Below are 27,785 nucleotides of genomic sequence, written 5' to 3' on the forward strand. Positions count from 1 at the left end.
CAAGCCAGCTCCATAGCCTGTCCTGTCCTGGGTTCCTGAGCCACCCGACTCCATGTCCCAGTTCTGGCCACTTCCCATTCTGCCTGGTCCAAACTGAAGGCCTCCACAAAATGGCGGTGAAAGGAAAGGGTACCCCTCTATTCCTTTATTTTTTTAAAATACTAACTTTATTTTTTTAAAGGTTTTATTTATTTATTTGACAGAAGGAGAGAGAGAGAGACAGTGAGATAGGGAACACAAGCAGAGGGAGTGAGAGAGGGAGAAGCAGGCTTCCCGCTGAGCAGGGAGCCCGATGCAGGTCTCCATCCCAGGACCCTAGGATCATGACCTGAGCCTCCTGGGATCATGATCTGAGCTAAAGGCAGACACTTAATGACTGAGCCACCCAGGCGACCCCCTTCCCTGACTCCTTTAACAGGAGATTTCATCTACTTGTTCGGGATCTGATTCCAAGGAGGACTCAGTGATGGCAACAGACTGATGTCATTCCTCTGTGGGGGCACCAGCCCTACCATTTAACCTTATTAAGCACGTATTTTTGGGCACGAGTCATTGTGCTATGTCCTGGGACCACAGAGATGTAGGATAAATGGATCCCTAGGGTCAAGAAGCTTGCAGTTCACAAGTAGTGGAGGTAGAATGGACACATGGACACTGAGCATTTATAAATTTATAAAGATGTTTATAAAATGCTGTCATCAGGGCAGTGATGGAAATGGTGGTAGATATATCCCATGGACCCCTCACTCAGTATGTCCAAAAGTCAATTTGCCATGTCCTCTCCACCCAGAGATAACCTATGTCCCCATGTCTCCATCTGGGTGCACAGCACCGTTATCATCCAGGTGCCCTAGGCAGACCTGGGCATTCCCCTGAACTCACTACTACTACTACTACTACTACTACTACTACGACTACTACTACTACTACTGCTGCTGCTGCTGCTGCTGCTGCTACTACTACTACCTCTTCTTCTTCTTCTTCTCTTCCTCCTCCTCTCCTCTCCTCCTCCTCCTTTTTTTTTTTTTTTAAGATTTGATTTATTTGAAAGAGAGAGAGTACAAGCAGGGGGAGGGGCAGAGGGAGAGGGAGAAGCAGCCTCTCTGCTGAGCAGGGAGCCCAATGTAGGGCTCCATCCCAGGACCCTGGGATCATGACCCAAGCTGAAGGCAGAGGCTTCACCCACTGAGCCACCCAGGCGCCCTCACCCTGACTTCTTCATTATTACTGATCTCACCTCTTCCCCTCTCTCATATATGTCACCTCCTCTGCATTTCCTCTAACTCATCCTCCATACTTCTTCCAGAGAAATCTTTCTGAGATGCAAAAATGACCACATAATCCATTGCTTAATACTATTCAATTATGTTCAGTTCATTCAATTAATATTATTCAGTCTCTATTGACTCAAGGATGAAAACCAAATTCATTGGCACGGCATACACATTCTTCCATGGCCAGACCTTTGCTGGCCTCTCTACATCTCTGGACACTTAACCCTGACTCCATCCCACAGAACCACCCAGTAGGCTCTTACTCCTCCAGGCCTTTGTTCATGCGGCGCCTCTGCCAGGATGCCCCCTGACCACCTCCCCTGGGCTCTCTTCCTGGGAGCTCAGCCCTCCCCGGTTTGGGCCCCTCATCTGTACAGACATCTATCCCAGCAGCACGTGTAATGTCCCATGGTCCTTCCTTGCTTATGTGACTATGTCCTATATTTCCTTAGAAATAGGAATGGGAGGACATCTGGATCACCCCATGTCCCCAGTGCTCTGTGCAGGGCCTGGCACCTGTGTGTTGACTATATGAATACATCCAAGACTGGAAGCAACTTCAGGACAGCAAGGAGCCCAGTTCCAGATTCTGTCAGCTGGGCTCGCGGGCTTCTGAGAGCTCTGAGGACCAGGCTGGGCTGCATTTGACCCAGTGGGTCCAGCCACTGTCCACTCTATGCCGTATCCATATGGGGACAGAGGTGGCACTCTATTCCAAGGACCACGTTTTTCTAGTTCTTGGCCCACCTGTTGGGGCCCCCAAGAACTCAGCTTCTCTTCTAAGACCTAGATGTGGTGCTTCAGTCCAAAAGCTGTCCCAAGCCCATCTGCAGGACTCAAAATTAGTGACCCAGTACCTGCTTTCTCTTTTGGTGTGTGGGATCCTGGCTTGATTATCATCAACCAAGAAGAATATTTAGGTCAGTCCTTACTCTAGAAGTGGCCTGGGGTCACAAGAGACCTGGTGTTCTCTGGTTATGTGCCATCCAAGGAATTCCATTCACACAAGCATAGCTCAGAACTCCAGTTTTCTGAGCTTACATATGAAAGACAAAGTGTCATGAGATCCTCTTTTTCCCATTTCAGAGCTCTGATGGTCTTTAGAAAAAAGACTATTTTGCTAAGTGAAATAAGCCAGTCAGAGAAAGGCAAATACCGTATGATTTCACTCATATGTGGAATTTGAGAAACAAAACAGATAACCATAGGGGAAGGGAAAGAAAAATAAAATAAGAGGAAAACAGAGAGAGAGGGAAATCATAAGAGACTCTTAACTACAGGCAACAAACTGAGGGTTGCTGGAGGGATGGTGGGGGGGGGTAACTGGGTGATTAGCATTAAGGAGGGTACTTGATGGAATGAGCACTGGGCATTATATGCAACTGAGGAATCACTAAATTCTACCCCTGAAACTAATAATACACTCTATGTTAACTAAATTGAATTTAAATTTTTTCAAAAGATTTTATTTATTTATTTGAGAGAGAGAGAGCACAAGTTGGGGGGTGGCAGGAAGAAGGAGAGGGAGAAGCAAACTCTATGCTGAGCAGGGAGCCCTACATGAGGCTTGATACCAGGACCCTAGGATCATGACCTGAGCTGAAGGCAGACACTTAACTGACTGAGCCACCGAGGCGCCCCACTAAATTGAATTTAAATTAAAAAAAAATTTTTTTTTCCCAAAAGACTATAGGGGGCACTTGAGTTGCGCAGTTGCTTAAATGTCCAACTCCTGGTCTTGGCTTAGGTCATAATCTTGGGTCTCGGGATTGAGCCCTGCGTTGGGCTCTGCAACTCAGTGTGGAGGCTGCTTGAGATTCTCTCTCTCCTTTTCCCTCTTCTCACCCACTACTTGTGCTCTCTCTCTCTCAAATAAAAAAATAAATCTTAAAAAAAAAAAGACTGTAGGTTATTATGGCCAAGTGCAGTATCACATCCCTCCAAACCACTGTTAATTCTGATAGGATCCATGACTTGCAAGCAACAGAAACAGATTCTTGCCAACTTGAGCAGAAAATAGAAATTTTCCAGAAGAGGATGTAGTTTTTTTTTTTTAAGATTTTATTTATTTATTTGACACAGAAATAGAGATCACAAGTAGGCAGAGAGGCAGGCCAAGGTGGGAGGAGGAAGCAGGTTCCCTGCTAGGCAGAGAGCCCGATGTGGGCCTCGATCCTAGGACCCTGAGATCATGACCCAAGCCAAAGGCAGATGCTTAACCCACTGAGCCACCCAGGTGCCCCCAGAAGAGGATGTAGTTAACTTATGTTGAACTCACTCAGGAGCAGACCCTGAGATACTAAATTCCAAGTAGTTTTCCAAGACAATACCGGGAAGCACCGGCGGAGGAGTCAGGATCAATAAGGTGGGGAGAGAAGAGAACCAGTTGTGTGCATCACTGAGATTATCGCTGTGGAAAACCAGGCCTCAGTCCTACCAGGGATGGATGGGACACTGTGTGAAACCCCTTTCAGTTATCCCCACTGAGGGGCGAGGGAGCTGGGGTGCATAGCCACCAACTCCCATCCGTCACTGACTGAGAACGCTAGAGCAAGGTCCTTAACTCCCTGGCACTAAGGGGCTGCCTCTCTCATGTCTCCAAACATCCAGAGACAGCCAGCAGCCAACGGATTGCAAGGGTTGTGGATGGAAATGGGGGTAGGCAGGAATGGTGAATGCCAAGGAGATGTGGGGGGGGGTGCTGTATAATTCCATGTACACAAGGTTCTACAACAGGCAAACCTTATTTACAGTGACAGAAACAGATCAGTAGTTGCTTTTAGGGTAAGGTGCAAGAAAGGGCAGAGGGAACTTTCAGGAGGGATGGAAATGTTCTCTATCTGTTTAGAGTGATAATGACACTGATGTACACAATTGCCAAAATTAAGGAGTTAAACATTTAATGTCTGTGCATTTCATAGCAAATAAATTATGTCTTTTAAAAAAAAGTCATTGAGGGGCTCCTGGGTGGCTCAGTGGGTTAAAGCCACTGCCTTCAGCTCAGGTCATGATCCCAGGGTCCTGGGATCGAGCCCCACATCGGGCTCTCTGCTCCGCGGGGAGCCTGCTTCCTCCTCTCTCTCTGTCTGCCTCTCTGCCTACTTGTGATCTCTGTCTGTCAAATAAATAAATAAAATCTTAAAAAAAAAAGTCATTGAAACAGACCCGTAAGTACAGAGAACAAAAATGATGGAAATAGGGGTGAGGGGATAGACAATTTGGGTGAAGTAGCGTGGGAGATACAGGCTTTCGGTCATGGAATGAGTAAGTCATATGGACAAAGGATGTACCATAGAGGATCACCTGGATGGTTCAGTAGGTAGAGCATGTGATTCTTGGGGTTATGAGTTTGAGCCTCACTTTGGGTGTAGAGTTTACTAAAAAAAAAACTTTTAAAAAAGATATGGCATAGGGAATGTAGTTAAAATTTGTGATAGGGTTGTATGGTGACAGATGGTAGCTACACTTGTGAGCATAGTATGATGTACAGAGTTGCTCAATCACTATGTTGCACACCGGAATATAATGTAAGACTGTGTCAACTATACTTCAATAAAACTTTTTTTTAAAAAGACTTTATTTATTGACAGAGAGAGCAAGAGAGCACAAGCAGGAGGAGTGGGAAGCAGTCTCCCTGCTGAGCAGGAAGCTCGATGCGGGGCTCTATCCCAGGACTCTGGGGATCATGACTTGAGTCAAAGGCAGACGCTTAACCGACTGAGCCACCCGAGTGCCCCTATACATCACTAAAAGTAAAAAAAAATAAAGCTATGTGTGATATCACCACACACTGGCCAAGATGGCTAAAACAAAAAAAGACAGGCAATATCAAATATTGGCAAAGATTTGGAGCAAGCGGAATCCTTAAAAAAAAAAACAAAAACAAAAACAAAAACCCAAACCAAAAAACCAAACTGAATTATGCCTCAATTTTGAGTTGCTCCCACCAGGTGGCAGTGTTGCCCAATTCCTAAGAGTTCAGCTGTAAAGCTTGTGTAATGAGTAAGATCTGAGAATCATTTTATTTTATTTTTTTAAAGATTTTATTTATTTACTTGACAGATAGAGATCTCAAGTAGGGAGAGAGGCAGGCAGAGAGAGAGAGAGAGGAGGAAGCAGGCTCCCTGCCAAGCAGAGAGCCCGATGCGGGGCTCGATCCGAGAACTCTGGGATCATGACCTGAGCGAAAGGCAGAGGCTTTAACCCACTGAGCCACCCAGGCGCCCCATGAGAATCATTTTATTTGTGAGTATTCTTGAAAGCATGAGACATTGTTTTGTGGGCATGTATTTTTTTTTTAAGATTTTATTTATTTATTTGACAGACAGAGATCACAAGTAGGCAGAGAGGGAGGAAGGGAAGCAGGCTCTCTGCTCAGCAGATGCGGGGCAGGCATCTGATGCGGGGATCGATCCCACAATCCTGGGATCATGACCTGAGCTGAAGGCAGAGACTTTAACCCACTGAGCCACCCAGGCGACCCTTGGGCATGTATTTTTAATTTCAATCAAGAGTATCCTGCTGGGGGCGCCTGGGTGGCTCAGTGGGTTAAAGCCTCTGCCTTCGGCTCAGGTCATGATCTCAGGGTCCTGGGATCGAGCCCCCGCATTGGGCTGTGTGCTCAGCGGGGAGCCTGCTTCCCTTCCTCTCTCTCCACCTGCCTCTCTGCCTAGTTGTGATCTCTGTCTGTCAAATAAATATTTAAGAAAAAAGAGAGAGAGTATCCTGCTGGAGGTCTCTTTCTCTTCCTTACTCTCGCTCCCCACCCCCCCCCCCCCAATTCAGCACTGTGTTTTATTTTATTTTTTAAAGATTTTATTTATTTATTTGACAGAGAGAGAGCGCCAAAGAGCACAAGCGGAGTGAATGGCACAGGTGGGAGGGAGTAGCAGGCTCCCCACTGTGCAGGGAGCCTAATGTGAGGTTCAATCCCAGGACACTGGGATCATGACCTGAGCTGAAGGCAGATGCTTACAGATTGAACCACCCAGGTGCCCCAGGACTGTGTTTTAAAGATCTATCTACACTGTGTGTATCTGGTTTATCCGTCCTTACTGTGATTGAATATTCCAGTGACGGATGCCTCACCGCATCCAGCCCTCCAACAACCACAAACAATTTTGTGTTAAAGTATCTTCTTATATGTCTCTTCACGCACTTGTGCAAGAATTTTTCTAATTATATGGCCAGGAGTGGGATTCTCCTCATCTCAACTCATAATACTTATTCATTTGCATCTCTCTTTATCTCCTTCTACTTAGTAAATTCCCCTGAATTTTTGTGTTGAAACAGGGTAATCTAGGTAACAGCCTAAACTTTTAAAGGGAAATATTTGCTGTGAGTCATTTTATTTCTATAGCTCCTCGCAAAACATATCCTCTTGTTTGTGATGTGATTTCACCTTACAAAATAGTATTGTTGCTTCAGATTTGGACTATCATATTGATGATCATGGATTTTCTTCTACCAAATAAACTTTCCCCAATTCTTTGCTGTAAAACAGCTAAATTTAAGCAACATCCTAAATTTTATTTTATTTTATTTATTTTTTTTAAAGATTTTATTTATTTATTTGACAGAGAGAGATCACAAGTAGGCAGAGAGGGAGAGAGAGAGAGAGAGAGAGAGAGAGAGAGGAGGAAGCAGGCTCCCTGCTAAGCAGAGAGCCCGATGCGGGGCTAGATCTCAGGACTCTGGGATCATGACCTGAGCTGAAGGCAGAGGCTTTAACCCACTGAGCCACCCAGGCGCCCCAACATCCTAAATTTTAAATAAAAGGTGGAATTTCAGAAACGGTTTCTGAAATATTTAAAGCACGGTTTCTCATTGGGGGCACTGTGACATTTTGGCCTTCTGATTCTTTGTTATAAGGAGCTGTCCTGTGCATTAGAGGATGTTTAGCACATCCCTAGTCACACTCACAAGGTGCCAAGAGCACTTCTCCCCAGTTGCGACTACCAAAAAACATCTCCCGACATTGTCAGATTCCAATGATGGGGACAAAGTTGCATTTAGTTGAGAACTACTATTTTAAGGTAAATGAACTCCGGGATTCACTTGGGGGGACTTTTTCTAGAATCTCCCTTTCTTTTTTTTCCAGTTTATTTCAATCCTAATATCAGCTACAGACTTGCTGTATGTGATCCCTTTTAAAACCTCCCCCCTGGGGCACCTGGGTGGCTCAGTGGGTTAAAGCCTCTGCCTTTGGCTCAGGTCATGAACCCAGCCCCGCCCCCCCCATTGGACTCTCTGCTCAGCGGGGAGCCTGCTTCCTTCTCTCTCTCTCCCCTGCCTGCCTCTCTGCCTGCTTGTGATCTCTGTCTGTCAAATAAATAAATAAAATCTTTAAAAACAAACAAACAAACAAAAAACCCTCCCCCCTTGCTTCCTGGCTACAGTAAAGCTCTTCCTGGAGATTCTTGATTCTTACTGGAGCTCTTAGCCTTTTAGGGGACTGACCTCTAAGCAGTTGGCCAGGTACTCTTTTCTCTAGGTTTCTTCACCTCCATCTTAGCCACTCCCGAGCATCAGAGAAAGAAGAGGGAGTTCCCTCCCTGGGAATCCAGAAGAGGAGGGACTGTCCCACAGTGGCTGATAAGACCTTAGAAGTTTGATGACTCAGTCTGCAAGGGGCACAGATAACAGGAGTCTCTCTTTTTGGCTCTCGTATCCTCTCTTCCCACAAGATGCTATTCTCTCTAGCTGCCCCATGTAACTTGATTTTATTTACAATCCTTTATCTACAATCTAACACCCAGAGTGATGACTGTCCCCTATATTCCTCAGCACCTTAGACCTATAAGATGCTTCTGAGGAAACTTTTCTGTGGTCAAATAAATAATGGTAATGTTGCCTACTGGATGTCTCTCTTGGACACCAGCAATGAGCATCAGTTTATTAAAGGCTTTGAGAAGCTCTTCAAATGTCTATTTTTTCCTAAAGATTTTATTTTTAGGGGCGCTTGAGTGGCTCAGTCAGTTGAGCATCTGACTCTTGATTTTGGCTCAGGTCATGACCTCAGGGTCGTGAGATCAAGCCCCACATGGGGCTTGTGCCCAGCATGGAGTCTGCTTGAAATTGCCTCTCTCTCCCTCTCTCTCTGCCCCACCCCCTCTCATTTGCTCTAAATAAATAAATAAATGAAATATTTAAAAAGAATATCTTATTTTTAACTAATCCCTACACCGAATGTGGGGCTCTAACTCACAACCCTGAGATTAAGAATTGCAGGCTTTACTGACTGAGCCAGCCAGACACCCCCAGATGTCTATTTTTAGTTCAGTACTTCCCAGACGGACTATAGAACCTTTCCCCCATACCTACCACATCTTTTAACCACCATCCCCCACCCCCAGCCACCGCATAACTAGTATCCCAAGGAGCAGAGTTTGGGAAATGTTGTCCTAGCTATTAATGACCTCCATTTTTTATAAGCTGCCTTCAAAAGCCATTAATGTGTTCCTTCATTTATTCAAGAAACAGTTGTGCACCCACCATGGTAGGTATTAGGGTTACAAAGATTACCTGTCCTAATGGCCCCTCAGGCTGGCAGGGGGACAGAGAAGTCAGGTCAGACTGACGGTTAGGAGATATGTCAAGGACGGAGCCAGACATTGGGGGAAACAATGGAGCCCAGTGATGAATTCTGACACTGGGGTTCTAATAGTCTTCACAGCCCCAAGCAATACCTTGCTGAGTCTAAAACACAAGACCAGATCCCTTACATCCTTGCAGTATCAGGAGCTTGTTAGAAAGGATCTTGGGCTCCAACCTTGGAGCTACCAAGCCAGACCTTGCTTTAACAAGATCCCCAGGTACTTGATTTGTACACCTTACTGTTTGAGAAGTGCTGCCTTAAAATGAGCATTCTTTTGGATAAGAATGTCAACACAACCAAGATGTATTTCTGAGTGGTACCCTGGCCAAAGGCTGACCTAGTGGTTTCCAGGCCCAGCCAGACAGATAGACTAGGAAGGGAAGACTGGTACGGGCAACGAGTATCTTCTCTTCTCTCCTTGCCATCACGTAGCAATAACTGATTCACCAGGTGAAGTTGTAGGATATCATCAGGGAGCAAGAACAGATAATGAGGCCATACCTGTGGTCTTTCCTGCCTCGATGTCTGCCACAACTAGGTAGATGTAATGGCGAGGACCGGGAAGAAGGGAATGAGCAGGGGTCGGATGGGGAAGGGATATTTGCTGTTCTCTTCCCAGAGATACCAGCTCTGCTCTGGACCAGACAAAGGGCCAGCCACACAGCCCAGCATTCAGGGCCCTGTATGGAGAACTTTTAACTTCTTCCTCTTGATCCCCAACACTGGTAGAAGGAGGAGGTACAGTGAGGATTGATGGCAGCCTGACCCATCAGCAAGCAAAGGTGTTCAGGGCGAGGGCACCCAGCAGCTGAGCCAGTCCAGCTTTAGATTCTCTTCCCCTCTTAACAGGTCATGCCCTTGTCTGGGTCTGGCCCTGAGTGCTGCTGGCATGAGATCTACTGGCCACAGGGAGAATGCAGGTAGGCTGGGCCTTGGCTAGAGGCCTTGTTGAGGACCTGGGGGAACACTCTTCCCATAGACTTGGCATTTGATGATGGAGGGTGACTAGCCTAGGTGGGTGGGCAACTATAGGAAGGGAAACTGAAAACCACAGCATCAATGACCACAACAAAGGGTGGCAGAACAGGCCATCCCCAAAACACACCACTTTGGGGTTTGATTACGTTGACTCATAGGCATTTGAAAAGCAGCAGATGTAGAGAGAGCCTTTCTCTAAATTCTTACCTGCCTAAACATGGGTCCTCCAAAAGGAACTTATTTATCATAGATCCCCTCCCCTGAGGTATCATCCACCAGGGAAAATTGTCTCATAACAGGAGAGGGGAGTAGAAGCCAATACTACACCCAGAAGACAGATTTTGTCTCAAACTATTATACCTTCCATCTATTCTGATGGCCCATCTTTCCTAAAAATCAGTTTCTCTCCTCTCAGAGGCCTATATTCCTCCTTCCCTTTTCCTATTAAGATTGTATTTAATCTTGGGGCGCCTGGGTGGCTCAGTGGGTTAAGCCTCTGCCTTCAGCTCAGGTCATGGTCTCAGGGTCCTGGGATCGAGCCCCACATCGGGCTCTTTGCTCAGCAGGGAGCCTGCTTCCCCCTCTCTCTTTGCCTACTTGTGATCTCTGTCTGTCAAATAAATAAATAAAATCTTTAAAAAAATTTAAAAAAAAAGCTTGTATTTAATCTTGAACTCTAAACCACCTCAGGGACCTACTGGATATCTCCATATCTGGGTATCTTCTATGTACACATGAGGTATATATGTTAATAAACTCGGTTTTTCCCCTTGTTATTCTGTTGTTTCCGGGGTCTCAGCTTAAGAACTGAGAAAGGTAGAGAGAACATTATTTTTTTCTCCTCTATAACAGCAAAACAAAACAAAATATCGATATACCTGCACAGCCCTTCAGCATACTTCTGCCCCATTCCAGAAGGCCTCATGTTTGATTCATCCCACAGCAGGGGGCACTGTCTGGACTCTTCAGAGGGTTAATACAGAGCAGCCAATGCTTCAATTCATTAGGATGAAGACTTCCTGCTATTCTATCTACCTAGATACTCAAGGATATGCAGGAATCTGGTAGACAGAGATGGGATTTCTAGAAGAAGGAAAGGCCCACTTGAGGGCCCAAAGCCAGGACCACATTCACCTGGGTGGGAAAAGGGACATTAACTTACATGTCTCTATCCAGTCCTGAGTAAGCTGGCCTTACCATGTTTTCTGTGCTCCACGGACACTATTCATAGTCTGTGCATTTCCCCGGGGGTAGAGTCCCATGTTTGTTCCTTAAGAATAGGGCTAGTTCTGGTTCAGCTTATTTCCTGGCAGTCCACAAGAGGTGGCCCAACCCAACCCTGACCTGAAGACTAAGAACTTCTCATATTTCCACAGCAAGTGCTCAGGACAATTGGATCCATTGTAGCAACCCCATTCCTACAGGTAGACCTCATCAGAACGGTCCCTGCCTTACCGCCTCCTACTCTTTTCTGAAGAAAGAGTTAACTCAGAGAGTTGTTTGCTGAGGTTCCTGACACTAATCAGGCCAAGGCATATCTGGAGGCAAATTCCTTAGCTGGGACTTGCCAGGGTCAGTCTGATTTGTTTCTAATAGTGTGAGTAGAGCATGATGTATACGTTCTCTTAAAAAAACAAATAAAATTCTGGCTACAAAAGTATTTCATGCTCATTGCAGAAAAATTAGAAAATAAAGAGAAATGTAAAGGAAAAAAGAAATATTAACCCTAATTCCACTACCTAAAGGCAACCTCTTTACATTTTGGTGAATTCTTTACAAGTTTTTTTATTTTTATGTATATATGTACATATTTAACACAGTTGAGATCAAAATGACTCTAAGTTTCATGCCTTACTTTTTCATTTGGCAACAAATTATAGGCTCTTATCAAAATTTGCTGTGGGACTCGATCCCAGGACCCTGAGATCATGACCTGAGCCAAAGGCAGCGGCTTAACCCACTGAGCCACCCAGGCGCCCAAAGCTGTGATTTCTATGGTCTTTAGCTGATGTAGCCTCCTGTACAACTTCCCACCCACTTAGTAGGGAAAATTAACCATGAGTCTAACTAAAGAATATTATAAGAAATAACCTCTTTTTTTTTTTTTTGAGAGAAATAAAGGGGTGAGGGGCAGAGGGAGAGAGAGAGAGAATCTTAAGCAGTCTCACAACCCTGAGCCAAAATCAAGAGTTGGATGTTTAACGTACTGAGCTACCCAGGCACCCTAAGAACCAATTTAAATAGCCTGCCTTTAAGGCTTTTATCTTTTTTTTTTTTTTTTTAAGATTTCATTTATTTATTTGACAGAGAGATAGAGAGCACAGGCAGGCAGAGCGGCAGGCAGAGGGAGAGGGAGAAGCAGGCTCCTTGCTGAGCAGGGAGTCTGATATGGGACTCGATCCCAGGACCCTGGGATCATGACCTGAGCTGAAGGCAGCCGCTTAACCGACTGAGCCACCCAGGCACCCTAAGGCTTTTATCTTAGAACATGATCCTATTTTTCAGGGCAGAAACCTCAGTCTTCCCCTTTGCAAGCCCTGTAATAAATTCTAACCCCTGGTCTCCCCTCCTTCTCATGGATGCTGAATCCCCCAAGGCTCAGCAGAAAACAGATGGTTTACTCAATGTGTCACTGAAGAATTTAATGGAGGGACTATTTACAAAGATTCCAGCAAGGCTCAGGTAACAGATAAGAAATGACAAAGCACTCAGGACTAGAGATGTAGGAGGGCATTACCACCCCTAGTCCTGAAGGAGAAACAGCAAAAGCTTTACCTGCGGGAGAGAGACTGCCCAACAGGAATTTTGGTGGAGGAGCACAGCTATTGGCTCCCCATGCTCTGGCTGAAAGGGACCCAGGGGAGTGATCACTCTGACATCTCTCCACCTGCCCTCAGATCTCTTCCCAGTGCCTTCCATTAGCTGAACTGAACTGGAAGGCAGAAGAATAAATATTCCACAAGGTCAGCCTCCCAGCACACAGAGCGGGTAGGAAGCGATGGACAGTGGATTTGAAAAGATAGATGGAGGGGTGCCGGGGTGGCTCAGCGGGTTAAGGCCTCTGTCTTCGGATTGGGTCATGGGATTGAGCCCAGCATTGGGTGCTCTGCTCAGCAGGGAGCCTGCTTCTCCTCCTCTCTCTCTGCCTGCTTCTCTGCCTACGTGTGATCTCTGTCTGGCAAATAAATAAATAAAATCTTTTTTCTCTTTCTGGCAAATAAATAAATAAAATCTTTTTTAAAAAACATTATTTATTTATTTATTTGGCAGAGAGAGAGATTACACGTAGGCAGAGAGAGAGAGAGAGAGGAGGAAGCAGGCTCCCCACCAAGCAGAGAGCCCAATGCGGGACTCGATCCCAGGACCCTGAGATCATGACTGGAGCTGATGGCAGAGGCTTACCCCACTGAGCCACCCAGGCGCCCCTAAATAAAGTCTTAAAAAAAAAAAAAGAAAGGACAGATGGAGATAACCACCCCAGTGATTTGTGCAGAAGAGGGAAAAGATGAAAGAAACATGCACATTAGTAATTTTCAAAATGTATCTATTATTGGACTTTTAAGTCTCATTTTCACTTTTATAAATAATGTTTCAAAAGGGGATATCTCTCGAAATGTTCTAATGAAATTAATATGAGAGGAGGTGCAATGTCCTTCAGAGTCAGATTGTCTTAGTTAAATCTCTTTAAATGGAGACAGAGTGTCCGGGGCAGGGCTTCCCACCCCCACTCCCAGAGCTGTGATCTAGACCTTGTCAGAGGGGGTGTGACTGTGGTTCATTGGACAGCAGAGACATCACAATGGTGCTGCACTGGCAGAATGTGCTTGGGATGCATTCACTGGTATCATTGCTCTACAAAAGGGAGTAGAGGAGAGTGCCAGGGAAATCTGGGGGCCTTTGGACAATGCTGGCCACCATGCACTGCAGGAGCTGATGCTGAAGACACCATCTGTCCTGCAGGAACTTGATGCTAGAGAAGTCACTTGCATTGCAGGAGCTGGATACTGGAGCAGCCGTCCACGCTGTAGGAGTCAGGGCTTGCTGAGCAGAGCACACCTGAATCAGGAAAGAAAATTCCTCTTACAATGTCTCTCCAGTGCCCTCTACTGACAAAGCTTTGCATTTGTCAGCTTACAAAAAAAAAATTTTTTTTTTTTTTTGAGGTCCTCTACTATATTTTTGTAGAGTAGATGATGAAGGCTAAATTTGGAGCCAGGGGAAATGGATTAATAACTAGCACAATCCCAAGTCTGTATGCCCAGAGAAGGGACGATGATTGGTAGAGCCGATGCCATGCTGGATCGGTCAGTTACTTGTGCTGAGAATGGAGCCGCATTCATTAAAAAGAGAAGCAGCAAGGTGGAAAGGCAGGTGCAAGAAAGCAGACCACTCACTGAGCAGCCCCTGCTCTCCCAGGAAGAGAAACTCACCATGGCTTGAAAAATAGTCCTCAAGAATACCCATTTCCTTTTATTCAGACCTGCACCAAGAAATCCTCTGATTTTTCTTACAATCTACCCCAGTATCAGCTAAGGGGCAGATCTTGGGTAGTGGATACATGTATTTTGCTGTTTGGAAAGGGATGTCATCCACTGTGATCTAATAAATTGGCCTTTGATGGTTATATAAGCCTTTGGTGGTATTAGTGAAAATCTGTTACCAAAACTCTACTCTTAGCTGGTGCACTAAGAAAAGTCAGGTTCTGATTCTGAGAAGCTGAGAACCAGGTTTTGGACTTGGGGGACCCAATCAGGTGCTCTCCTAAAGGACCTGTAGCCTGCACCCCAGACAATTATTGCTGCCAGCGCATCCCCCAAGGAAGAACTCTGCAGAACACATAATTGGGCATGTATAAATAGTATTCTATAAATGTCTGACCAACAACCATTCTGTAGTTGCTGGACTTACAGGTATTTTTCAGTCTTTCACTATTACATATAACATAAGGATGAGTATCTTTGTGATTAGTATTTGTGATCAGTGTTCTTTTTGCTGTTCTTTTGTGTGTTTTTGTATTTCAAATGATTCCTTTAGGATTGATGATCAGAATTGGAAGTAAATTGATGTCAAATCACAGCTTCCTTTGGGGTATGTGTGTGTGTGTGTGTGTGTGTGTGTGTAGAGGAATGTGTAGAGGAAGCATGAACTTTTTATTAGGTTTGAAGACCTATTGCCCAATGATTTCAGAAATGTACCAATTACAGTTCCACTTGAGACAATTTCAGGACATCCTGATTCACACAGAGTATTACATTCTAGTGTGTGTGTGTGTGTGTGTGTGTGTGAATGCACATGCCCATATACATATGAAATCTTGCTTTCTGTAAATTTCTTTAGTTAATACTAATGTTAGATATTTATGCTCACAAGAGATGGTCAATCCTTTTGCCCTCTTCTGAGAGTCATCTGTTCAGATCCTTCACAATTGAGACGAATTTTATTTCAATCTCTGGGGAGTTTCATGTGCCAGATTCTTCATTCTGTCCTCTTTTAGATGGAAAGGAGCTCTTCTCCCACCTCTAACTCTTTTGGAAATTCCTTTCTGAATTCAAGTGTCTTTGCTGTAGGAGAGCTGGGCTTGGGTGGCCACGAGCTTTGATGAGAATGGATGCAAGTATATGGAAGTCTGAACCCTGCAAAGCAGGTCAAGTTTCATCCCTGGGTGGAGAGTCCTCAGAGGGAAGGAACTGGTCTGTATATGGCTTTCTCTTCACTCTCCATTTTTAAATTCCACAGAGGGATCCTGGGTGTTTTTCTTCTCCTTAGTTGACTCAAATTGAGTCTTTAAATAAACCATACTTCTTGTAGGAGCCTAAGACACATATTTAGAGGAAGTGTGTCATTGAAAGTGCTATTTTGAAGTCATGTGGTAAATTACCAGAGGAGGAATCTCCTCACCCCATCTGAGCTCTGTGCCTTCTTTGGCTCTGGGGGTTAGAGAAAAACTTTCTTTTCTTCCCTCTCCCATTCCTTTGCCTTCTAAAACTGACACAGAGAACATGGCTTGCCCTGAAAAACTTGCAGGTGGTGAGCAGATGGCAGGTATGAGGCAGTTGTGTGTTTTGAAGTAAGTGTGGGATGTGTGTGTGGGAATGCAAGAGGTGACAGTAACTCATTCATGTGGGGAGTGGGGCTCAGCAATGGTAATCAAGGGAGCTTTGGGGAAGATGGGCCATTGGTGGTCACCTTAAATGATAGACAAGGTTTGGAAATATAGCAAAGGAGTCGGCTAAGTTTCTGTTAGTCTTCACTCCCGTCTCACTAGTACCACCAGGAATCCTGGCTCTCCATGTTGCTGCCAGAGACAGTCATTCATCCATGCATACATACATATATACATAAATCTGACAGTTCATTCAGTCATTTATTCCTTTTCCAATGGCCTTTCTATCTTCACATCTATTTTACACTATCTGTGAAGGCTCTCCTGTCTGCAGCACAAATATTAATAACACAAGATTCTAGCTTTCAGGGCACACATAGTCTAGTAGTTAGCTGAACAACTTAAAAACAGGTTAACAAGGGGCACCTGGGTGGCTCAGTGGGTTGGGCCTCTGCCTTTGGCTCAGGTCATGATCTCAGGGTCCTGGGATCGAGCCCCATGTTGGGCTCTGCTCGGCGGGAAGCCTGCTTCCCTCTCTCTCTCTGTCTGCCTCTGCCTACTGTGGTCTCTCTCTGTCAAATAAATAAATAAATAAAATCTTAAAAAAAAAACCACACAGATAACAATACAATACAATATGTGTTTAAAGTATGCCTGGGTAAATGTCTCTTTTACCTGAAAGGCCTTACCTGATCACCCAGTCCGAAATAGGTTCTAGTCATTATTCTTTTTCATAATATTCTTTTTATTTTCCTTTAGAGCATTTATCACAATGTGTTATTATATACTTAATAGTATGTATATTTGCTTCATATCTCTCTTCCCCCATTGACTGGAAGCTCATGGGGGTAAGTTCTATGCCTGCTTTGCTTATTCCTGAATACTCAACACATGGCCTATGTGCAGCATACTGCAGGCCTGTAGGAAACGTTCACCAAATGAATTAATAAATAAGCACTGATCTTACCCAGGAATGATCATTTCTTTCACTCAACCAGTGGTTCTCAAAGTGTGATCCTGGGACCAGCAGCATCACTTATCTAGAAATGAAAATTCCTAAACCCACCTGTTGGTTCACAAACTGGCCTTGTACACAGAAGGCAGAGAAAGAGACCAAAGAAAGAGGCAGGCCACTCCAGATTGGTAGGTGGCAGGTTTAATGAGCAAGGGAACTTACTTAAAGGACTTGGCTTTTGTGGCCACAAGAGAAGTGTTATCTCTGCACCTACCCACCTCATCTTAAATGTTTATATAGAAGCCTTAACTGGGTTCAGCCATGTCTTCAGTCCAGGTGGTCTCAACAGCACCTTCTTCTCTCAAAGCTACATCCTTGGAATGACTTCCACTGGGGGATCAGTAGGCAGAATATACATTCCAAGGACAGGTGAAGGAATGAGGAGCCTCCCATTGCCCAGGTCCTGCTTGAGAGTTGACAAGCAGTCATGTCCTCTCAGTTACCTCCTCTAACACCACCCACCAGAATTAGAATCAGAAACTTAGAAATCAGCAATTCACATTTTAAAAGCCTCATTGGGTGATCCTGATGCATGCTAAAGTTTGGGAACACTGTACTAAATTAATAAATGGCAATTCCAGTCTACCTTCGACATCTATAGATTTCAGTGCAGAGACAAGAGTAATTGTGTCTGGGGCGCTTGGGTGGCTCAGTCGTTAATGGTCTGCCTTCAGCTCAGGTCATGATCTCAGGGTCCTGGGATCGAGCCCCGCATCGGGCTCCCTGTTTGGTGGGAAGCCTGCTTCTCCCTCCCCGACTCCCCCTACTTATTTCCCTCTCTCACTGTGTCTCTCTCTGTCAAATAAATAGGTACAATCTTAAAAAAAAAAAAAAAAAAAAAAAAGAGTAATTGTGTCTGGACTGGGGAATACTTCATGGAGAAAGTGATATTTTCAAGGAAGCCTTGAGCTAGATGAGTCAGAGAAAGGCAATTAAGGGCAGAAAACTCTCAGGCAGAGAACTGTATAAGCAAAGGTATGGATTAGCCTGGCTTTTGAAGTAGTCTGCATGGCAGGGAATGGCATGAGAGGAGGATGGAGATGTAAGCCAGGGTCTTGAATGCCAGGTTTCAAGTGAGGAGGTAACATGTACTCCATTCCCCCACCCCCCAGCTGTCCAGACAGGCCTGAGTCAGATTTCCCTGGACTCACCCCTTCCTGCCTTCCTCCTCCCTCCTTCCCCTCCTTCCTCTTCTCTCATCTCCTCCCTTCCCCTGGGGGTGAGACTGCTTGGCTCCCAGGCCAGCCCCACCCCCGCTGTCCCCTTGCCAACCCACTGATGTCAGTTTGGTGGGGTGAGTCTGGCTGGAGCTTTGGAGCCAGGCCTAGCCACTTGCCTCACAGCTCCCAGCTTTGTGGGAAAGCCCAGGATGTGGATACGCACTAGCTGCTCATTGAGGGCTTCCAGTACTCAAGAGAAAGAATCTCTTCCTCTGGAGACATCATACTCTGGGGGAGGAACAGTGGTGTCAGAGCCAGGGTTTCTCAGGACCCAGGCTTACGTCATTCCAGCTCCAGGGGACTGGCTCCAGGCCCTCTCCTTGCCGAGTGACTCACAGCAGGCCTTGTCTCCAGGGTCCTCAATCCAACTATGCTTTGAGGTGATGAAGCTGGTAATAGCCTTAATGCCAACAGGTGCTATGTACCCAGCAGCTAGCGTGTTGGCGCTGTGAGTTACCTACACCTTGTAGCTCTCCACTTTATGCAACCCGATAATATTTTTCAATTCTGTTTTATTTTATTTTATTATTTTAAGATTTCATTTATTTATTTGAGAGAGAGAGTGAGAGAGAGAGCAAGTGAGAGCGTACAAGCAGAAGGAGAGGCAGAGGGAGAGGGAGAAGCAGGCTCCCGGCCGAGCAGGGAGCCTGATGCGGGACTAGATCCCAAGACCTCAGGACCACAACCTGAACTGAAGGCAGATGCTTAACTGACTGAGCCACCTAAGCGCCCCTTCAATGCCATTTTTAGCATTCTTAGATAACATAACCAACCTGCATCACAGTTTCATAATATGAAACAAACAAACAAAAAAAGCCACAATTAACTTAAAGGAGGAAATAAAAGGTATTTTTAAAATATAAGAATATATAGTCTGTGCTTGCTTGGGCAGCACATACACTAAAATTGGAATTATACAGAGAAGATCAGCACAGCCCCTGTGCAAGGACAACATGCAGATCTGTGAGGCGTTCAATACAGAAATGCTTGGACAGACCACGACTGGCAGGTTTAACGAAGCAGTCTTTCTCCGTGAACTGCCAACAACTACGAACACATATTGATACAGGTACATTCCCTTACTGGTTCCAATACTACCAGCACTGTCGCCATTCAATTATGATTTCAGCAATGGTGAACTCTTCTGCTAAAGTTCCAAATAAAACAGGGTTCAACCTTTCCTTAATTGACATGGTAGCCTGCTGTCTTTTGTTGGCCCCTCCAGATCCATGTCCCCCCTGCTCTTCTCTTCCCTGCTCTTGGCCTTGGGAGCCTGACACATCAACCACACTCATGTCCTCTGATTTCCTGTTGGGTTTGGCCAATGAAAGCCCTGAGAGGAGACGGGGTGAGGGAAGGAAGGGAGATTGGGGTTTTTATTTCTGCCTTCCTTCCTGCCTATATCCCTCATCCTAAAGTCATTGCTGTTCTCAAGGTAGCTAGAGTGGGTTGAATGAGAGCCCCCGAAAGCTGTGTCTGTGGAGTGACCTGATATGGTGGAGGCTGGCACAAGTACTGAAAGAATTCACCCCAGGCCCAACAAAGGAGATAGAAGCTTACTGAATACACTGCAAGGGAGCAGCGGGCAGGGCAGCAGAGGAGAGACGGTCTGCCAGAAGGCAATGGTGGGGAGCTATTGTTGAGGGGGGAAGGTGAGGAGGTAACGGAGTATGTGGAATTTTCCTTTTTTGGTATCTGTGCCCAGTTGTAAGCAGCCCATTGGTCAGCTAGGGCTTGTGGATATTTTGAGGTGGGTCACCTAATGGGCCTGTTTGCATTCAGGCCAGTGGTCACTGTGCGCCTTTTTACCTTACTCGGGTTTCCATTGCTCAATCAAGAGTGTTGCCTAAAAGTGGCCTATACAATGTTCACATTCTAACTTCTGGAACCTATGGATGTAGCCTTATTTGGAGAAAGGATCTTCGCAAATACAATTAAGGCTCTCGAGATGTGATTGCCCTAGATGATCTGGGTGGACCCTAAATTCAATAAGTGAAGAATAAGTGTCTTTTTATTTATTTACTTATTTTTTTAAGAATAAGTGTCTTCATAAGAGACAGAAGAGAAGACACAGAGAAGAGGAGATGGCCATGTGAAGACAGAAGAAGGGAGGTGCCTGGGTGGCTCAGTTGGTGAAGCTTCTGCCTTTGGCTCAGGTCATAATCCTGGGGTCCTGGGATGGAGTCCCACTTAGGACAGGGTGTTGGGGGGTGGTCCCTGGTCCCTGCTCAGCAGTTAGCCTGCTTCTCCTTCTCCCTCTGCCACTCCCCCTGCTTGTGCTCTTTCTCTGTCTAATAAATAAATAAAATATTTTAAAAAATTCAGGAGCACCTGGTTGGCTCAGTCATTAAGTGGTTGCCTTCCGCTCAGGTCAGAGCGAGGAATGTGCTTCTCCCTCTCCCGCTTCCCTGCTTGTGTTCCCTCTCTCGCTGTGTCTCTCTCTGTCAAATACATAAATAAAATATTTTTTTAAAAATATTTCTCTCTGTCAAATACATAAATAAAATATTTTTTAAAAAATATTTTATTTATTTGACAGAGAGAAACCACAAGTAGGCAGAGAGGCAGGCAGAGAGAGAGGAGGAAGCAGGCTCCCTGTGGAGCAGAGAGCCCGAAGTGGGGCTCGATCCCAGGACCCTGGGATCATGACCTGAGCTGAGGGCAGAGGCTTTAACCCACTGAGCCACCCAGGTGCCCCATAAATAAAATATTTTTTAAAAATACAGAAGCAGAGACTGGAGTGATGCAGCCACCCAAGGAAGGCTGGGAGCCACCCGAAGCTGGCAGAGGCGAGGAAGGATTTTCCCCTAGGGTCTATGGAGACACTGTGACCCTGCTGCTGCCTTGATTTCAGACTTTTGGCCTTGAGAATTGTGAGAATAGATTTCTGTTGTTTTAAGCCACCAAAGTTGCAGTAATTCGTTGTGGCAGCCAGGGGATCTAATACTCTCAGCAATACTTCTCCCCTCTCAGGTTCTGGTAATCTCACCTCTGCTCATACCTTGGATACAGTAGTGGTGACAGCTGTGCTGCGGCTGGACCTGGGTCTCTGCCCTTTCCTGTCTGGCTTCCTCACACCTGTCCACACCTTTCTAATTAGTCATTTTGCAAATCAACCCCTCCCTGAATTATCCTAACTTGAGTGCGCTGATTTCCTGTCAGGGCCCTGACAGTTACACAGGGCAAATGCATTCCTGGAACATTCAATAGATATTAAAGCCATGCAAAAATATGTTGTGATTCTTTGTAAAACAAAGTTTCGTGCCTAGGCTCACAAACTGCAACGTCAGATAGATGAATGTCCCGTGGACCATATGAAAGTCGTGGGGCAGGAGCGACAGCTTGTCACCGTGTAGGAGTGTCCCAAGCATCACAGGCCCCTAGCATCTCTAGTTAGAAGGGCTCCATAACCAAACATTACCTTACAATTTCTGGGACATCATTCTGCTGAGAAGCACTGATTATGTAATATTTTATTTAAACCCCACAATGGCATTTTGACTGGGTACCATCTCTATTTTACACATGTGGAAATAGGCTCAAAGAGACAAAGACACCTGCTTGGGTCTGTCTGGGGGTGGGGGTGGGATCTGGGGTACAGTCTCAGGGGCACCTGGGTGGCTCAGGTCATGATCCCAGGGTCCTGGGATCGAGCCCCACATCAGGCTCTCTGCTCAGCAGGGAGCCTGCTTCCTCCTCTCTCTGCCTGCTTCTCTGCCTACTTGTGATCTCTGTCTGTCAAGTGAATAAATAAAATCTTAAAAAAAAAAAAAGAAATCAGACTCAGATATGACTGGATTTAAGGCCTGTGTTCCTAATCACAAAGCTGTACTGCCCTTTTGTAGTTTGGGTCTTTGTCAGGGTCAAAGGGCAGAGACAGTGCTGGAGGCAATCAAGTCTAACTCATCATGGGGGCACCTGGGTGGTGCAGTCAGTTGAGCATCTGGTTTAAGCTCCTAATCTCAGGATAATGAGATCAGTCCCTGAGTGAAGTCTCCTTAAGACTCTCTCTCCCTCTACCTCTGCCCCCCCTCATACATGTGCTCTCTCTCGCTCTCTCTGAAATAAACAAATAAAAAACTTTTTAAAAAGACTTAAAAAAAAATCTAACTCATCATTGAGGGGCTCCATCAAAGATGAGCCAGTCTGGGAACGCTATGCTATATATAATAATATATAACTTCAAAATCTCAGTAGCTTCAGACACAGTAAAGATTTCTTTCTTGCTCCAGGAAAATCCTATGTAGATCTTGGTAATTTCTGAGCAGCTTTCCTCCAAGCAGTGAAATCAGAGATTTGGTCTTCCTCCATTAGGAAGCTTTATCACTCAGAGCCTTTTGTTTCCAGCCTCACAGATAGAGGAGAGAGGGTGTGAAAGATAACCGAGGACATTTTATGGGCAAATGTGGAATTTCTTCTACTTTCCTTCTATTGGCTGAACTCAGTTATATGGTCCATACTTAGGTGCAAGGGGGCCTGGGAAACATAGTCTGTGTCTAGTGAACACAGCACTGTCTCTGCAGAAGAGTTGTCAAGCTCTTCTAGTCCTTATATCAAAAGCATAAGGAAGAGAGACTTAAGTTCAAGTGTTGTCTTTGCTATTGATCTGCTAAATCACCACCTTCATCATATCCTGTTCCTTTATAGAGAGCCTCAGCTACCTCATTTGTCAGACGATTTTGGAAGCTCATCTCTCAGAGATACCTGATGGCCAGATGTAAGAGAAGTAGAGTGCTGGTTGGAAGAAATCCTGGAGAGAGCTGCTCCCACCAGAGTTCTGACTTTGTCCAACAGCTCTCCCAAATCCACTTTCCACATTCTGCAGCAAGAAAAGCTTGGCAGATTCTCCTGGCTGTTGAGAAGGGCCTCCCTGTGAAGCTCAAGTGCCTGTGGTATCTCTGAACGCTGGTATTGTTGGGGAAGAAGGGGTTTTGGGGGAATGAATAGTGTTGGAACTAGATACAAGAATCTACAAGAATCTAGATAAAAGAGAACTCTGGCAATGGCCCTGAAGACCAGTAGAGACCCCAGAGATCTAGGCATAAATTCAAGGAGATGATGGAGTTGTGGCTGAGGGGGTGGGGCTGTGTGTGTTGGGAAGCCAATGCTCACCCCAATGGACATCCACTGTTGGTTCTGCCCCAAACCTCTCTTCCAGGAATCAACTCCTCCATGCCCAAAACTTCAAGGTTGCAGTGGGAACTGCTATGTTTCTACAATATGACCTTGATCCCTGGTCACTTGATTGGTCCAGGTCAGGCACCTGACCCATACTGGAACAATAATTTTTCTTTTTTAAGATTTTATTTATTTATTTGTGTGTGTGAGAGAGAGCACAAGCAGGGGGAGCAGCAGGCAGAGGGAAAATCAGGCTCCCCACTGAGCCCCTAGGGAGCCCAGTGTGGGACTCGATCCCAGGACTCTGGGATCATAACCTGAGCTGAAGGCAGATGCTTAACTGACTGAGCCTCCCAGGCTTCCCAACAATAATTTTCTGCTAGGAATTTTGAAGAGATAGAGATGAGAGAGGAAGAGCTATTTTAACTTCTCTCCAGCTGATTGGTCCAATAACATATAACTCTGAGTTTTTCTTGACAGCTATACTTTCCTCACTGTGCGGAACAAGCAGGAGAACTGGTCTGATGAGAGAGAACAAAAGATGAGGAGACTCCCAGGGGCATCTGAATTTCTGGTTCTGCTCCATTCCTGAGGACTCCTTGTCTCTGTGACGTGCCCCTGTATCATTATAATTAACCTTCTCCTTGATAGTGCAAGTGGATGTTTGTTATTCACAATCCAAAAAACCTAAGGAATAATATGAACTTTTCTTATCAGATATATTTATTCATTCAAGTGCATTCTTCTGGTGTAACTACTATGTTCAGTTACCATGGAAGGTGCTGGAAATCCAATGATGAATAGGATAGACATAGTACCTACCCTAAGGGACCTTATACTTGGAGAGGGGATAAAAGGCTAGGGCAGGTGAGACCTGGAACAAGTACTATACAGGTAAAGTCCAGGTTTATGAGAACTTATAAGAAGATAATAAGAACATACAAGCTGAGAACTGACAGACTGAGCAGGAGTTGAGTGAAAGGAGTTTGTAATTAGGATGTAAAGGAAGGAGAACATCCCAGTCAGGAAGAAGAGCATGAATGATAACTCTCTCATGAGGTCAGCATCCTCTGGAAAGAAAGCAACACTTCAGTTAAGGGTCCTGGTTTCTCACCTACCCCTACTTTGGGCCCCCAGCTAATATGCTGGTTAGAAGACTCTTTCCTTTGGCCTGAAAACGGCCCAGCAGGGACAACCCTCTCTTGTCCAGACTCTTCTTTTCCTTGAGATATTGCAAGGGGAGAAACACAAAACTCTCCCTTTCATTCATTCCCCTTTTGGTAGAGAATTGCTAGATTTCATCTCAATAGCCATTATCCTCACCTCCCTAACTCCTATGTTGGCAGCAACGTGGCTGGCTAATAAAACCACATTTCCCAACCTTCGTTGTAGAGGGGATGGCTAATGGGAAGTCAGTGGAAGTGACTGGGTAGGGTTTTTAGAAAGCTGTTTAAAAGGGTTCACTTAGCTAGCAAGCAGCCCTTTGTCCTTTCCCCTGTTCTTGCTTATTTGTCCCTGGGACATAAACATGAGGGGTAGAGGCCCAGCAGTCATTTTCATCTGTGAGTTGAAGTCATGTGCTAAGGATGGCAGAGCAGAAGATAGGACTCCAGCTTCTTTTTTCTTTTTTTTTATTTGAAATTTATTTATTTATTTTTTTCAGCGTAACAGTATTCATTGTTTTCGCACAACACCCAGTGCTCCATGCAATACGTGCCCTCCCTATTACCCACCATCTGGTTCCCCCAACCTCCCACCCCCACCCCTTCAAAACCCTCAGGTTGTTTTTCAGAGTCCATAGTCTCTTATGGTTCGCCTCCCCTTCCAATTTCCCTCAACTTCCTTCTCCTCTCCATCTCCCAATGTCCTCCATGTCATTTGTTATGCTCCACATGGACTCCAGCTTCTTAGACTTATAGAGTCCCCATACCATCCTGGTCTACCTGAAGACGGTTTATCATGTGAAAGGAAAATAGGCCTCTATCTTATTTAGGCCACTGTTATTTTGGATCTCTCTTACTAATGGCTGAACTAAAGTCCTCATTGGTGTAACCCTAAAAGCCCTCTCACAACTCAGTTTCTCTTCACTAAATAGTCCCCAAGTCATTCATTCAATCATTTACTCATTCATACTCAAACACTCTCTGATTGAAGAAAACTATCCCATATTCTGAAATGAGATGAGATTACATGGGCATAAAAGGGTGTTGTAAATATCAAAGCGTTAAAGCACATACTAAGTTGTGTTACTATTATTTTATTAATATTATGATTTTTTGTTATTCAAGAACTCAATTAAGAAGTTTTAGTATGTAGGGGCGCCTGGGTGGCTCAGTCATTAAGTGCCTGCCTTTGGCTCAGGTCATGATCCCAGGATCCTGGGATCAAGCCCCATGTTGGGCTCCCTGCTTGGCAGGAGACCTGGTTCTCTCTCTCCCACTCCCCTTGCCTGTGTTCCCTTTCTTGATGTGTTTCTGTCAAATAAATAAATAAAATCTTAAAAAAAAAAAAGAAGTTTTAGTATATAATATGCAATTTGTTGGAGGGAAACTCCTGTTAAGTGGTGTGAATTACTGAAGTCCAGTGCTATGCTATTTTGGTAAAGAAAAGATGTGGGGTGCCTGGGTGGCTTAGTTGGTTAGGCATTTCACTTCGGTCAGATCATGATCCTGGGGTCCTAGAATCAAGTCCCACACCAGGTTTCTTTCTTGGCAGGGAACCTCCTCCTCCCCCCTTTGCCTGATGCTCCCCAATTGCAGTCTCTCTCTCTCTCTCTAACAAATGAATAAATAAATAATCTTAAAAAAAAAATTCTCTCTTTCTCCCTCTGCCCCTTCCCTTGGCTTGTGCTCTCTTTCTCTCTCTCTCAAAAAAACCAAAAATTAAAATTAGGGGTGCCTGGGTGGCTCAGTGGGTTAAAGCCTCTGTCTTCAGCTCAGGTCATAATCCCAGAGTCCTGAGATTGAGCCCTGCATCAGGCTCTCTGCTCAGCAGGGAGCCTGCTTCTTCCTCTCTCTCTGCCTGTCTCTCTGCCTACTTGTGATCTCTGTCTGTCAAATAAATAAATAAACAAATCTTTTAAAAAATAAAATAAAAATGATATCCCATGCTTCAGGTTATCTTTATCAGGTCTTTGATTATTTAAGAAAACTCTATTAAAAGTTTTTAATAGTTCTCTAAAAAAATAGCTAAGGTTTTTTTTTTTTTTAAAACCATGTAATTTTCTATATTTGCTTTTGAAACCTTTCGAAACCTAAATCTTTAATTATCACTCTATCACTTAATTATTCCATAGGATTTCTGGAACATCTCAAAAGATTTGTTCTTTCTCCTTATAAAAAGAGAGACTAGGTTTTTCTGACATGTTAAATTACATGGGAAGGATTGTCAAAAAAGTTATGTGCAACCCTCTTAGGTTATTTGTAAGGCTATATGTTCTTAATATGTGTTCAAGTAATTGTATGAAATTCATAGAATCTGACACATCCTGGTATAATGTCATCAGTCACAACTTCAGTTATCATCTTAAAATGTTGTGTGTCACAGAGATCATCAAATTTCCTTGTCAATTGCATTTAAAGGAACTATAATCGGATCTTTAATCATGACAATTTCTAAGTCTTTGGTCAGTCGATCATTCTTTTATTCTGCGATTGTTCTAAAGGCTTTTGTAAGCAGCAATGATCCAAAAATGCTTTATCTTCAGAACAATTCATGGAAGGGACTCTGACAAGTTCTCTAGATTTCAGGTTTCTCACAACTTTAAGGTTGACCATCGACCAGGGTAAGAATTTCCAGAACTCTAATGAAAAAACAAAATGTTTCACAGAACTGCTAACTCAGAACCAAGCAAAACAAGAATTAACTACATGGGACTGAATAAATTGATGAAGATGATTACAATTTTTATGACTTTTTGTTTGAAACATCACTGGTTCTTTGACATCTTGTTTCCAGATTTAAGGAGACTTTTCCTCTTTTTTCTTAAGTAATCCGTGACTGGCTGCAAGTTGGTAAAGTATACCTACATGAACAGAATTGAGGCATTTATCTTTTCTCCCTACCTGATCCTGCTAGAATTCAGAAACTCTTGAACATTCTTATTTTCATGGCAATATACCTATCTGCCTAAGTTCAGTAAGAATCTTGTAATAGGACACAGTTGGAAATATTGGTGATTTTATCAAGGCTTTGACTGGAATGTCATATTTGAGAGTGATGAGCACAGATTAAGATATAACCAGAGAGCTTTAAGGAAATAAGGTTGCTATTAAGGGGCCAATGCTTATTAAACCCCTTTTTGAGAAACCACCTGGTACCTTTCAGGGTTTCCTGTCTTAACCAGGTTAAGTCCTGGCAGACTCAGTCCCCTCAGGATATTTTTGGGACCTCAAACAGAGAATTCATCCAAGTGTATAGATATTCATGTGGAGTTTGATAGTGAGTTCTGGTGTGGCTTCCTAGCCTTGAGAGGCTTTTT

The 27,785-nt window shown here is 44.6% G+C and overlaps 1 protein-coding gene and 1 non-coding gene across 2 annotated transcripts in view; both read left to right on the plus strand.

The window, feature by feature from the left end:
- BAG1 (BAG cochaperone 1) overlaps nucleotides 1-23,512 on the plus strand; it is a 50,777-nt gene extending 27,265 nt beyond the window's left edge. Inside the window, exon 8 of the mRNA XM_046022620.1 lies at nucleotides 22,835-23,512. The gene's annotated coding sequence lies outside the window, so the exon portion shown is untranslated. The remainder of the gene's footprint in view (nucleotides 1-22,834) is intronic.
- Nucleotides 19,064-19,170, plus strand: LOC123953659. The gene has a single exon (XR_006820922.1). It is a non-coding gene; the product is annotated as a U6 spliceosomal RNA (small nuclear RNA).
- Nucleotides 23,513-27,785: the final 4,273 nt, after the last annotated feature.

The sequence above is a fragment of the Meles meles genome, chromosome 11, assembly GCF_922984935.1.
Source record: "Meles meles chromosome 11, mMelMel3.1 paternal haplotype, whole genome shotgun sequence".
In the NCBI taxonomy this organism is placed as follows: domain Eukaryota; kingdom Metazoa; phylum Chordata; class Mammalia; order Carnivora; family Mustelidae; genus Meles; species Meles meles.